Source organism: Tribolium castaneum, chromosome 5 (assembly GCF_031307605.1).
Source record: "Tribolium castaneum strain GA2 chromosome 5, icTriCast1.1, whole genome shotgun sequence".
Lineage (NCBI taxonomy): Eukaryota > Metazoa > Arthropoda > Insecta > Coleoptera > Tenebrionidae > Tribolium > Tribolium castaneum.
This window is the reverse complement of record NC_087398.1, coordinates 16,859,942-16,875,971: the sequence shown is the minus strand read 5'-3', so window position 1 is coordinate 16,875,971 and position 16,030 is coordinate 16,859,942.

Below are 16,030 nucleotides of genomic sequence, written 5' to 3'. Positions count from 1 at the left end.
GGGTGACATATAAGTCACTGAAGTCTTCAGAGTCGATTGTAAATGCTGCATTTTCGTCTTCGTCTCAAACATTGAAAACTGAATTACATTTTTGTTCTGAAACGGTAACAGTTTTCACTTTGGTTTTTTGCATATATCTCGAAAACAATTACTCCTATCAGTTTTTATTTTTTTTTCAAAATAAAGCTGATAAAATTTCCTACAAAATAGTTATTTGCATTTTTCTTGTAGGGCCAACCATAAGCGAGTTATAAAGTTGGATATAAATAATATTTAACAAAAACTTGCTTAAAAATTAAATGTTTGAAATACTGAAATTAAACTAAATTAATTGTGTCTAACACTTTAGTAGAGAAAAAAGAAAAAGACATAAAAGTCACCAAAGTCTTCAGAATCGTTTTTAGTCGTCATATTAATAACAATAACATTAATAATAATAATACTAATAGTACTAAATTTGCTTACATGCAAACGCTTAATTCAGGTAACAATTTTTTGGTTTCTTGCTTATATCTCGAAAACAGTTACTCCTATCAATTTTTACCTTTTTACTAAAATTAAAGCTGATAAAATTTCCTACAAAATAGTTAATTGCATTTTTAATGTAGGACTAACCATAAGCGAGATATAAGTTTGAAAATAATTAAAATTTAAAAAAAAGTGCTTCAACAGAAAATGTCTTGTGATTTAAAATACACTTAATTTATTGGGTCCAATACTTTATTAGAAGAAAAAAGAGGTGACAGAAAGGTCACTGAAGTCTTTAGAGTCGTTTGTAAATGCTGCATTTTCGTCTTCGTCTCAAACATTGAAAACTGAATTACATTTTTGTTCAGTAACTGTTACAGTTTTCTTATTGGTTTTTTGCTTATATCTCGAAAACAGTTACTCCTATCAATTTTTATCTTTCTTTTAAAATTAAAGCTGATAAAGCTTCCTACAAAATAGTTATTTGCATTTTTCTTGTAGGACCAACCATAAGCGAGTTATAGAGTTGGATATAAATAATATTTAACAAAAATTTGCTTTAAATAAAATGTTTGAAAAACCGAAATTAAACTAAATTAATTGAGTCTAACACTCTAGTAGAGAAAAAAGAAAAAGACATAAAAGTCACCAAAGTCTTCAGAATCGTTTTTAGTCGTCATATTAATAACAATAACATTAATAATAATAATACTAATAGTACTAAATCTGCTTATATGCAAGCGCTTTATTAAGGTAACAGTTTTTTGGTTTCTTGCTTATATCTCGAAAACAGTTACTCCTATCAATTTTTATCTTTTTTCAAAATTAAAGCTGATAAAATTTCCTACAAAATAGTTATTTGCATTTTTCTTGTAGGACCAACCATAAGCGAGTTATAGAGTTGGATATAAATAATATTTAACAAAAATTTGCTTTAAAATAAAATGTTTGAAAAACTGAAATTAAACTAATTTAATTGTGTCTAACACTTTAGTAGAGGAAAAAGAAGAAGACATAAAAGTCACTAAAGGTTTCAAGGTTGTCTTTAATCGTCATATTAATAACAATAACATTAATAATAATAATACTAATAGTACTAAATTTGCTTATATGCAAACGCTTAATTAAGGTAACAATGTTTTGGTTTCTTGCTCATATCTCGAAAACAGTTACTACTATCAATTTTTATCTTTTTACTAAAATTCAAGCTGATAAAATTTCCTACAAAATAATTATTTGCATTTTTTATGTAGGACTAACCATAAGCGAGATATAAGATTGAAAATAATTAATATTTAAAAAAGAAGTGCTTTAACAGAAAATGTCTTGTGATTTAAAATACACTGAATTTATTAGGTCCAATACTTTATTAGAAAAAAAGGGGGTGACATATAAGTCACTGTAGTCTTCAGAGTCGATTTTAAATGCTGCATTTTCGTCTTCGTCTCAAACATTGAAAACTGAATTACATTTTTGTTCTGAAACGGTAACAGTTTTTACTTTGGTTTTTTGCTTATATCTCGAAAACAGTTACTCCTATCAATTTTTATCTTTCTTTCAAAATTAAAGCTGATAACATTTCCTACAAAATAGTTATTTGCATTTTTCTTGTAGGACCAACCATAAGCGAGTTATAAAGTTGGATATAAATAATATTTAACAAAAACTTGCTTAAAAATAAAATGTTTGAAATACTGAAATTAAACTAAATTAATTGTGTCTAACACTTTAGTAGAGAAAAAAGAAAAAGACATAAAAGTCACCAAAGTCTTCAGAATCGTTTTTAGTCGTCATATTAATAACAATAACATTAATAATAATAATACTAATAGTACTAAATCTGCTTATATGCAAGCGCTTTATTAAGGTAACAGTTTTTTGGTTTCTTGCTTATATCTCGAAAACAGTTACTCCTATAAATTTTTGTCTTTTTTTCAAAATTAAAGCTGATAAAATTTCCTACAAAATAGTTATTTGCATTTTTCTTGTAGGACCAACCATAAACGAGTTATAGAGTTGGATATAAATAATATTTAACAAAAATTTGCTTTAAAATAAAATGTTTGAAAAACTGAAATTAAACTAATTTAATTGTGTCTAACACTTTAGTAGAGGAAAAAGGAAAAGACATAAAAGTCACTAAAGGTTTCAGAGTTGTCTTTAGTTGTCATATTAATAACAATAACATTAATAATAATACTAATAGTACTAAATTTGCTTATATGCAAACGCTTAATTAAGGTAACAGTGTTTTGGTTTCTTGCTTATATTTCGAAAACAGTTACTCCTATCAATTTTTATCTTTTTACTAAAATTTTTTCGAGATATAAGCAAGAAACCAAAAAATTGTTACCTGAATTATGCGTTTGCATGTAAGCAAATTTAGTACTATTAGTATTATTATTATTAATGTTATTGTTATTAATATGACGACTAAAAACGATTCTGAAGACTTTGGTGACTTTTATGTCTTTTTCTTTTTTCTCTACTAAAGTGTTAGACACAATTAATTTAGTTTAATTTCAGTATTTCAAACATTTAATTTTTAAGCAAGTTTTTGTTAAATATTATTTATATCCAACTTTATAACTCGCTTATGGTTGGTCCTACAAGAAAAATGCAAATAACTATTTTGTAGGAAATTTTATCAGCTTTATTTTGAAAAAAAAATAAAAACTGATAGGAGTAATTGTTTTCGAGATATAAGCAAAAAACCAAAGTGAAAACTGTTACCGTTTCAGAACAAAAATGTAATTCAGTTTTCAATGTTTGAGACGAAGACGAAAATGCAGCATTTACAATCGACTCTGAAGACTTCAGTGACTTATATGTCACCCCCTTTTTCTTCTAATAAAGTATTGGACCTAATAAATTAAGTGTATTTTAAATCACAAGACATTTTCTGTTAAAGCACTTTTTTTTAAATATTAATTATTTTCAAACTTATATCTCGCTTATGGTTAGTCCTACATGAAAAATGCAAATAACTATTTTGTAGGAAATTTTATCAGCTTGAATTTTAGTAAAAAAATAAAAATTGATAGGAGTAACTGTTTACGAGATATAAGCAAGAAACCAAAACACTGTTACCTTAATTGAGCGTTTGCATATAAGCAAATTTAGTACTATTAGTATTATTATTATTAATGTTATTGTTATTAATATGACAACTAAAGACAACTCCGAAACCTTTAGTGACTTTTATGTCTTTTCCTTTTTCCTCTACTAAAGTGTTAGACACAGTTAAATTAGTTTAATTTCAGTTTTTCAAACATTTTATTTTAAAGCAAATTTTTGTTATATATTATTTATATCCAACTCTATAACTCGCTTATGGTTGGTCCTACAAGAAAAATGCAAATAACTATTTTGTAGAATATTTTATCAGCTTTAATTTTGAAAGAAAGACAAAAATTCATAGGAGTAACTGTTTTCGAGATATAAGCAAGAAACCAAAAAACTGTTACCTTAATAAAGCGCTTGCATATAAGCAGATTTAGTACTATTAGTATTATTATTATTAATGTTATTGTTATTAATATGACGACTAAAAACGATTCTGAAGACTTTGGTGACTTTTATGTCTTTTTCTTTTTTCTCTACTAAAGTGTTAGACACAATTAATTTAGTTTAATTTCAGTATTTCAAACATTTTATTTTTAAGCAAGTTTTTGTTAAATATTATTTATATCCAACTTTATAACTCGCTTATGGTTGGTCCTACAAGAAAAATGCAAATAATTATTTTGTAGGAAATGTTATCAGCTTTAATTTTGAAAGAAAGATAAAAATTGATAGGAGTAACTGTTTTCGAGATATAAGCAAAAAACCAAAGTAAAAACTGTTACCGTTTCAGAACAAAAATGTAATTCAGTTTTCAATGTTTGAGACGAAGATGAAAATGCAGCATTTAAAATCGACTCTGAAGACTTCAGTGACTTATATGTCACCCCCTTTTTTTTTAATAAAGTATTGGACCTAATAAATTAAGTGTATTTTAAATCACAAGACATTTTCTGTTAAAGCACTTCTTTTTTAAATATTAATTATTTTCAATCTTATATCTCGCTTATGGTTAGTCCTACATAAAAAATGCAAATAACTATTTTGTAGGAAATTTTATCAGCTTGAATTTTAGTAAAAAGATAAAAATTGATTGGAGTAACTGTTTTCGAAATATGAGCAAGAAACCAAAACACTGTTACCTTAATTAAGCGTTTGCATATAAGCAAATTTAGTACTATTAGTATTATTATTATTAATGTTATTGTTATTAATATGACGATTAAAGACAACTTTGAAACCTCTAGTGACTTTTATGTCTTCTTCTTTTTCCTCTACTAAAGTGTTAGACACAATTAAATTAGTTTAATTTAAGTTATTCAAACATTCTATTTTAAAGCAAATTTTTGTTAAATATTATTTATATCCAACTCTATAACTCGCTTATGGTTGGTCCTACAAGAAAAATGCAAATTACTATTTTGTAGGAAATTTTATCAGCTTTAATTTTGAAAGAAAGATAAAAATTGATAGGAGTAACTGTTTTCGAGATATAAACAAAAAACCAATAAGAAAACTGTGACTGTTACTGAACAAAAATGTAATTCGGTTTTCAATGTTTGAGACGAAGACAAAACTGCAGCATTTAAAAACGACTCTGAAGACTTCAGTGACTTTTATGTCACTTCCTTTTTCTTCTAATAAAGTATTGGACCCAATAAATTAAGTGTATTTTAAATCACAAGACATTTTCTGTTAAAGCACTTTTTTTTAAATATTAATTATTTTCAATCATATATCTCGCTTATGGTTAGTCCTACATGAAAAATGCAAATAACTATTTTGTAGGAAATTTTATCAGCTTGAATTTTAGTAAAAAGATAAAAATTGATAGGAGTAACTGTTTTCGAGATATAAGCAAGAAACCAAAACACTGTTACCTTAATTAAGCGTTTGCATATAAGCAAATTTAGTACTATTAGTATTATTATTATTAATGTTATTGTTATTAATATGACAACTAAAGACAACTCTGAAACCTTTAGTGACTTTTATGTCTTTTCCTTTTTTCTCTACTAAAGTGTTAGACACAGTTAAATTAGTTTAATTTCAATTTTTCAAACATTTTATTTTAAAGCAAATTTTTGTTAAATATTATTTATATCCAACTCTATAACTCGCTTATGGTTGGTCCTACAAAAAAAAATGCAAATAACTATCTTGTAGAATATTTTATCAGCTTTAATTTTGAAAGAAAAACAAAAATTCATAGGAGTAACTGTTTTCGAGATATAAGCAAGAAACCAAAAAACTGTTACCTTAATAAAGCGCTTGCATATAAGCAGATTTAGTACTATTAGTATTATTATTATTAATGTTATTTTTATTAATATGACGACTAAAAACGATTCTGAAGACTTTGGTGACTTTTATGTCTTTTTCTTTTTTCTCTACTAAAGTGTTAGACACAATTAATTTAGTTTAATTTCAGTATTTCAAACATTTTATTTTTAAGCAAGTTTTTGTTAAATATTATTTATATCCAACTTTATAACTCGCTTATGGTTGGTCCTACAAGAAAAATGCAAATAATTATTTTGTAGGAAATGTTATCAGCTTTAATTTTGAAAGAAAGATAAAAATTGATAGGAGTAACTGTTTTCGAGATATAAGCAAAAAACCAAAGTAAAAACTGTTACCGTTTCAGAACAAAAATGTAATTCAGTTTTCAATGTTTGAGACGAAGACGAAAATGCAGCATTTAAAATCGACTCTGAAGACTTCAGTGACTTATATGTCACCCCCTTTTTTTTAATAAAGTATTGGACCTAATAAATTAAGTGTATTTTAAATCACAAGACATTTTCTGTTAAAGCACTTCTTTTTTAAATATTAATTATTTTCAATCTTATATCTCGCTTATGGTTAGTCCTACATAAAAAATGCAAATAACTATTTTGTAGGAAATTTTATCAGCTTGAATTTTAGTAAAAAGATAAAAATTGATTGGAGTAACTGTTTTCGAAATATGAGCAAGAAACCAAAACACTGTTACCTTAATTAAGCGTTTGCATATAAGCAAATTTAGTACTATTAGTATTATTATTATTAATGTTATTGTTATTAATATGACGATTAAAGACAACTTTGAAACCTCTAGTGACTTTTATGTCTTCTTTTTCCTCTACTAAAGTGTTAGACACAATTAAATTAGTTTAATTTAAGTTATTCAAACATTTTATTTTAAAGCAAATTTTTGTTAAATATTATTTATATCCAACTCTATAACTCGCTTATGGTTGGTCCTACAAGAAAAATGCAAATAACTATTTTGTAGGAAATTTTATCAGCTTTAATTTTGAAAGAAAGATAAAAATTGATAGGAGTAACTGTTTTCGAGATATAAACAAAAAACCAATAAGAAAACTGTGACTGTTACTGAACAAAAATGTAATTCGGTTTTCAATGTTTGAGACGAAGACAAAACTGCAGCATTTAAAAACGACTCTGAAGACTTCAGTGACTTTTATGTCACTTCCTTTTTCTTCTAATAAAGTATTGGACCCAATAAATTAAGTGTATTTTAAATCACAAGACATTTTCTGTTAAAGCACTTTTTTTTTAAATATTAATTATTTTCAATCATATATCTCGCTTATGGTTAGTCCTACATGAAAAATGCAAATAACTATTTTGTAGGAAATTTTATCAGCTTGAATTTTAGTAAAAAGATAAAAATTGATAGGAGTAACTGTTTTCGAGATATAAGCAAGAAACCAAAACACTGTTACCTTAATTAAGCGTTTGCATATAAGCAAATTTAGTACTATTAGTATTATTATTATTAATGTTATTGTTATTAATATGACAACTAAAGACAACTCTGAAACCTTTAGTGACTTTTATGTCTTTTCCTTTTTTCTCTACTAAAGTGTTAGACACAGTTAAATTAGTTTAATTTCAATTTTTCAAACATTTTATTTTAAAGCAAATTTTTGTTAAATATTATTTATATCCAACTCTATAACTCGCTTATGGTCGGTCCTACAAAAAAAAATGCAAATAACTATCTTGTAGAATATTTTATCAGCTTTAATTTTGAAAGAAAGACAAAAATTCATAGGAGTAACTGTTTTCGAGATATAAGCAAGAAACCAAAAAACTGTTACCTTAATAAAGCGCTTGCATATAAGCAGATTTAGTACTATTAGTATTATTATTATTAATGTTATTGTTATTAATATGACGACTAAAAACGATTCTGAAGACTTTGGTGACTTTTATGTCTTTTTCTTTTTTCTCTACTGAAGTGTTAGACACAATTAATTTAGTTTAATTTCAGTATTTCAAACATTTTATTTTTAAGCAAGTTTTTGTTAAATATTATTTATATCCAACTTTATAACTCGCTTATGGTTGGTCCTACAAGAAAAATGCAAATAACTATTTTGTAGGAAATGTTATCAGCTTTAATTTTGAAAGAAAGATAAAAATTGATAGGAGTAACTGTTTTCGAGATATAAGCAAAAAACCAAAGTAAAAACTGTTACCGTTTCAGAACAAAAATGTAATTCAGTATTCAATGTTTGAGACGAAGACGAAAATGCAGCATTTAAAATCGACTCTGAAGACTTCAGTGACTTATATATCACTCCCTTTTTTTTCTAATAAAGTATTGGACCTAATAAATTAAGTGTATTTTAAATCACAAGACATTTTCTGTTAAAGCACTTCTTTTTTAAATATTAATTATTTTCAATCTTATATCTCGCTTATGGTTAGTCCTACATAAAAAATGCAAATAACTATTTTGTAGGAAATTTTATCAGCTTGAATTTTAGTAAAAAGATAAAAATTGATAGGAGTAACTGTTTTCGAGATATGAGCAAGAAACCAAAACACTGTTACCTTAATTAAGCGTTTGCATATAAGCAAATTTAGTACTATTAGTATTATTATTATTAATGTTATTGTTATTAATATGACGATTAAAGACAACTTTGAAACCTTTAGTGACTTTTATGTCTTCTTCTTTTTCCTCTACTAAAGTGTTAGACACAATTAAATTAGTTTAATTTCAGTTTTTCAAACATTTTATTTTAAAGCAAATTTTTGTTAAATATTATTTATATCCAACTCTATAACTCGCTTATGGTTGGTCCTACAAGAAAAATGCAAATAACTATTTTGTAGAATATTTTATCAGTTTTAATTTTGAAAGAAAGACAAAAATTCATAGGAGTAACTGTTTTCGAGATATAAGCAAGAAACCAAAAAACTGTTACCTTAATAAAGCGCTTGCATATAAGCAGATTTAGTACTATTAGTATTATTATTATTAATGTTATTGTTATTAATATGACGACTAAAAACGATTCTGAAGACTTTGGTGACTTTTATGTCTTTTTCTTTTTTCTCTACTAAAGTGTTAGACACAATTAATTTAGTTTAATTTCAGTATTTCAAACATTTTATTTTTAAGCAAGTTTTTGTTAAATATTATTTATATCCAACTTTATGACTCGCTTATGGTTGGTCCTACAAGAAAAATGCAAATAACTATTTTGTAGGAAATGTTATCAGCTTTAATTTTGAAAGAAAGATAAAAATTGATAGGAGTAACTGTTTTCGAGATATAAGCAAAAAACCAAAGTAAAAACTGTTACCGTTTCAGAACAAAAATGTAATTCAGTTTTCAATGTTTGAGACGAAGACGAAAATGCAGCATTTAAAATCGACTCTGAAGACTTCAGTGACTTATATGTCACCCCCTTTTTTTTTTAATAAAATATTGGACCTAATAAATTAAGTGTATTTTAAATCACAAGACATTTTCTGTTAAAGCACTTCTTTTTTAAATATTAATTATTTTCAATCTTATATCTCGCTTATGGTTAGTCCTACATAAAAAATGCAAATAACTATTTTGTAGGAAATTTTATCAGCTTGAATTTTAGTAAAAAGATAAAAATTGATAGGAGTAACTGTTTTCGAGATATGAACAAGAAACCAAAACACTGTTACCTTAATTAAGCGTTTGCATATAAGCAAATTTAGTACTATTAGTATTATTATTATTAATGTTATTGTTATTAATATGACGATTAAAGACAACTTTGAAACCTTTAGTGACTTTTATGTCTTCTTCTTTTTTCTCTACTAAAGTGTTAGACACAATTAAATTAGTTTAATTTCAGTTTTTCAAACATTTTATTTTAAAGCAAATTTTTGTTAAATATTATTTATATCCAACTCTATAACTCGCTTATGGTTGGTCCTACAAGAAAAATGCAAAAAACTATTTTGTAGGAAATTTTATCAGCTTTAATTTTGATAGAAAGATAAAAATTGATAGGAGTAACTGTTTTCGAGATATAAGCAAAAAACCAATAAGAAAACTGTGACTGTTACTGAACAAAAATGTAATTCAGTTTTCAATATTTGAGACGAAGACGAAACTGCAGCATTTAAAAACGACTCTGAAGACTTCAGTGACTTTTATGTCACTTCCTTTTTCTTCTAATAAAGTATTGGACCCAATAAATTAAGTGTATTTTAAATCACAAGACATTTTCTGTTAAAGCACTTTTTTTTTAAATATTAATTATTTTCAATCATATATCTCGCTTATGGTTAGTCCTACATGAAAAATGCAAATAACTATTTTGTAGGAAATTTTATCAGCTTGAATTTTAGTAAAAAGATAAGAATTGATAGGAGTAACTGTTTTCGAGATTTAAGCAAAAAACCAAAACACTGTTACCTTAATTAAGCGTTTGCATATAAGCAAATTTAGTACTATTAGTATTATTATTATTAATGTTATTGTTATTAATATGACAACTAAAGACAACTCTGAAACCTTTAGTGACTTTTATGTCTTTTTCTTTTTCCTCTACTAAAGTGTTAGACTCAATTAATTTAGTTTAATTTCGGTTTTTCAAACATTTTATTTTAAAGCAAATTTTTGTTAAATATTATTTATATCCAACTCTATAACTCGCTTATGGTTGGTCCTACAAAAAAATGCAAATAATTATTTTGTAGGAAATTTTATCAGCTTTAATTTTGAAAAAAAGATAAAAATTGATAGGAGTAACTGTTTTCGAGATATAAGCAAGAAACCAAAAAAATTTTACGTTAATTAAGCGTTTGCATATAAGCAAATTTAGTACTATTAGTATTATTATTATTAATGTTATTGTTATTAATATGACGACTAAAGACGACTCTGAAACATTTAGTGACTTTTATGTCTTCTCCTTTTTCCTCTACTAAAGTATTAGACACAATTAATTTAGTTTAATTCCGGTTTTTCAAGCATTTTATTTTAAAGCAAATTTTTGTTAAATATTATTTATATCCAACTCTATAACTCGTTTATGCTTGGTCCTACAAGAAAAATGTAAATAACTATTTTGTTGGAAATTTTATCAGCTTTAATTTTGGAAGAAAGATAAAATTTGATAGGAGTAACTGTTTTCGAGATATAAGCAAAAAACCAATAAGAAAACTGTAACTGTTACTGAACAAAAATGTAATTAAGTTTTCAATGTTTGAGACGAAGTCAAAAATGCAGCATTTAAAAACGACTCTGAAGACTTCAGTGACTTTTATGTCACCTCCTTTTTCTTCTAATAAAGTATTGGACCCAACAAATTAAGTGTATTTTAAATCACAAGACATTTTCTGTTAAAACACTTTTTTTTAATTAATAATTATTTTCAAACTTATATCTCGCTTATGGTTAGTTCTACATGAAAAATGCAAATAACTATTTTGTAGGAAATTTTATCACCTTTAATTTTGGTGAAAAAGTAAAAATTGATAGGAGTAACTGTTTTCGAGATATAGGCAGAAAACAAAAAAACTGTTACCTTAATTAAGCGCTTGCATATAAGCAAATTTAGTACTACTAGTATTGTTATTATAAATGTTATTGTTATTAATATGACGACTAAAGACAACTTTAAGACTTTAGTGACTTTTATGTCTCTCCTTTTTCCTCTACTAAAGTGTTAGACACAATTAATTTAGTTTAATTTCGGTTTTTCAAACATTTTATTTTAAAGCAAATTTTTGTTAAATATTAAAAACTATAAAATGGCTTAGATTGCCTAAAAACACAGATCACACATGATCTTTTGCATAAAAATGAGAAAACGCTCATGTAACACACAAAATAAGCTCCATTTTTCCTTTTTAAAAGTATTATTATTATTATTACTTTTGTTACTATTACTATTATTATTATTATTATTATTATTATTATTATTGTTATTATTATTATTATTATTATTATTATTATTATTAAAAACTTATATTAAACAGACAGAAAACGTCGTATTCTGACACAACTTAAAACACAGATCACACATGATCTTTTGCATAGAAATGAGAAAACGCTCATATAACACAAAATAAGCTTCATTTTGGCTTAGAAAACTAAGCTTACTTTTACTACTACTATTATTTTTATTTTTATTATTATTATTATTATTACTATTATTTTTATTATTATTATTACTATTATTATTATTATTATTATTATTATTCTTATTATTATTATTATTATTATTAATATTATTATTATTAAAGACCGATTATAACTTTTGTATAGTAAATGTTTTTATACCAGTTTTAAAATGAGTTATTAATTTTATTCAATTTCTTGCCTAAAAACACAGATCACAGATGATCTCTTGCATAGAAATGAGAAAACGCTCAGATAACACAAAATAAGCATCATTTTTGCTTAGAAAAACTAAGCTTTAATTTAGAAAGAAATTTATTATTATAAGTATTATTATCATTATTATTATTATTATTATTATTATTATTATTATTATTGTTTCTTTTATTACTATTATTATTATTATTATTATTATTATTATTATTATTATTAACTTTTGTATAGTAAATGTTTTTATACCAGTTTTAAAATGAGTTATTAATTTTATTCAATTTCTTGCCTAAAAACACAGATCACAGATGATCTCTTGCATAGAAATGAGAAAACGCTCATATAACACACAAAATAAGCATCATTTTTGCTTAGAAAAACTAAGCTTTAATTTAGAAAGAAATTCATTATTATAAGTATTATTATCATTATTATTATTATTATTATTATTATTATTATTATTATTTCTTTTATTACTATTATTATTATTATTATTATTATTATTATTATTATTATTATTACTATTATTATTATTATTATTATTATTATTAACTTTTGTATAGTAAATGTTTTTATACCAGTTTTAAAATGAGTTATTAATTTTAGACAATTTCTTGCCTAAAAATACAGATCACAGATGATTTCTTGCATAGAAATGAGAAAGCGCTCATATAACACACAAAATAAGCTTCATTTTTGCTTAGAAAACTAAGCTTACTTTTATTTCTATTATTATTTTTATTATTATTATTATTATTATTATTATTATTATTATTATTATTATTATTATTATTGTTATTATTATTATTATTATTAACTTTTGTATAGTAAATGTTTTTATACCAGTTTTAAAATGAGTTATTAATTTTAGACAATTTCTTGCCTAAAAATACAGATCACAGATGATTTCTTGCATAGAAATGAGAAAGCGCTCATATAACACACAAAATAAGCTTCATTTTTGCTTAGAAAACTAAGCTTACTTTTATTTCTATTATTATTTTTATTATTATTATTATTATTATTATTATTATTATTATTATTATTATTATTATTATTATTATTATTGTTATTATTATTATTATTATTAACTTTTGTATAGTAAATGTTTTTATACCAGTTTTAAAATGAGTTATTAATTTTAGACAATTTCTTGCCTAAAAATACAGATCACAGATGATTTCTTGCATAGAAATGAGAAAGCGCTCATATAACACACAAAATAAGCTTCATTTTTGCTTAGAAAACTAAGCTTACTTTTATTTCTATTATTATTTTTATTATTATTATTATTATTATTATTATTATTATTATTATTATTATTATTATTATTATTATTATTATTATTATTATTATTATTGTTATTATTATTATTATTATTAACTTTTGTATAGTAAATGTTTTTATACCAGTTTTAAAATGAGTTATTAATTTTAGACAATTTCTTGCCTAAAAATACAGATCACAGATGATCTCTTGCATAGAAATGAGAAAACGCTCATATAACACACAAAATAAGCTTCATTTTTGCTTAGAAAACTAAGCTTACTTTTATTACTATTATTATTATTATTACTATTATTATTATTATTATTATTATTAACTTTTGTATAGTAAATGTTTTTATACCAGTTTTAAAATGAGTTATTAATTTTAGACAATTTCTTGCCTAAAAATACAGATCACAGATGATTTCTTGCATAGAAATGAGAAAGCGCTCATATAACACACAAAATAAGCTTCATTTTTGCTTAGAAAACTAAGCTTACTTTTATTTCTATTATTATTTTTATTATTATTATTATTATTATTATTATTATTATTATTATTATTATTATTATTATTATTATTATTATTATTATTGTTATTATTATTATTATTATTAACTTTTGTATAGTAAATGTTTTTATACCAGTTTTAAAATGAGTTATTAATTTTAGACAATTTCTTGCCTAAAAATACAGATCACAGATGATTTCTTGCATAGAAATGAGAAAGCGCTCATATAACACACAAAATAAGCATCATTTTTGCTTAGAAAAATTAAGCTTTAATTTAGAAAGAAATTCATTATTATAAGTATTATTATCATTATTACTATTATTATTATTATTATTACTATTATTATTATTATTATTATTATTATTATTATTATTATTATTATTATTATTATTATTATTATTATTATTATTATTATTATTATTATTATTATTATTATTATTATTATTATTATTATTATTATTATTATTATTATTATTATTATTATTATTATTATTATTATTATTATTATTAACTTTTGTATAGTAAATGTTTTTATACCAGTTTTAAAATGAGTTATTAATTTTATTCAATTTCTTGCCTAAAAACACAGATCACAGATGATCTCTTGCATAGAAATGAGAAAACGCTCATATAACACACAAAATAAGCATCATTTTTGCTTAGAAAAACTAAGCTTTAATTTAGAAAGAAATTCATTATTATAAGTATTATTATCATTATTATTATTATTATTATTATTATTATTATTATTATTATTTCTTTTATTACTATTATTATTATTATTATTATTATTATTATTATTACTATTATTATTATTATTATTATTATTATTATTATTATTATTATTATTATTATTATTATTATTATTATTATTAACTTTTGTATAGTAAATGTTTTTATACCAGTTTTAAAATGAGTTATTAATTTTATTCAATTTCTTGCCTAAAAACACAGATCACAGATGATCTCTTACATAGAAGTGAGAAAACGCTCATATAACACACAAAATAAGCATCATTTTTGCTTAGAAAAACTAAGCTTTAATTTAGAAAGAAATTCATTATTATAAGTATTATTATCATTATTATTATTATTATTATTATTATTATTATGAACTTTTGTATAGTAAATGTTTTTATACCAGTTTTAAAATGAGTTATTAATTTTAGACAATTTCTTGCCTAAAAATACAGATCACAGATGATTTCTTGCATAGAAATGAGAAAGCGCTCATATAACACACAAAATAAGCTTCATTTTTGCTTAGAAAACTAAGCTTACTTTTATTTCTATTATTATTTTTATTATTATTATTATTATTATTATTATTATTATTATTATTATTATTATTATTATTATTATTATTATTATTATTATTATTATTATTATTATTATTATTATTGTTATTATTATTATTATTAACTTTTGTATAGTAAATGTTTTTATACCAGTTTTAAAATGAGTTATTAATTTTAGACAATTTCTTGCCTAAAAATACAGATCACAGATGATTTCTTGCATAGAAATGAGAAAGCGCTCATATAACACACAAAATAAGCATCATTTTTGCTTAGAAAAATTAAGCTTTAATTTAGAAAGAAATTCATTATTATAAGTATTATTATCATTATTACTATTATTATTATTTTTATTACTATTATTATTATTATTATTATTATTATTATTATTATTATTATTATTATTATTATTATTATTATTATTATTATTATTATTATTATTATTATTATTATTATTATTATTAACTTTTGTATAGTAAATGTTTTTATACCAGTTTTAAAATGAGTTATTAATTTTATTCAATTTCTTGCCTAAAAACACAGATCACAGATGATCTCTTGCATAGAAATGAGAAAACGCTCATATAACACACAAAATAAGCATCATTTTTGCTTAGAAAAACTAAGCTTTAATTTAGAAAGAAATTCATTATTATAAGTATTATTATCATTATTATTATTATTATTATTATTACTATTATTATTATTATTATTATTATTATTATTATTATTATTATTATTATTATTATTATTATTATTATTATTTATATTATTATTATTATTATTATTAACTTTT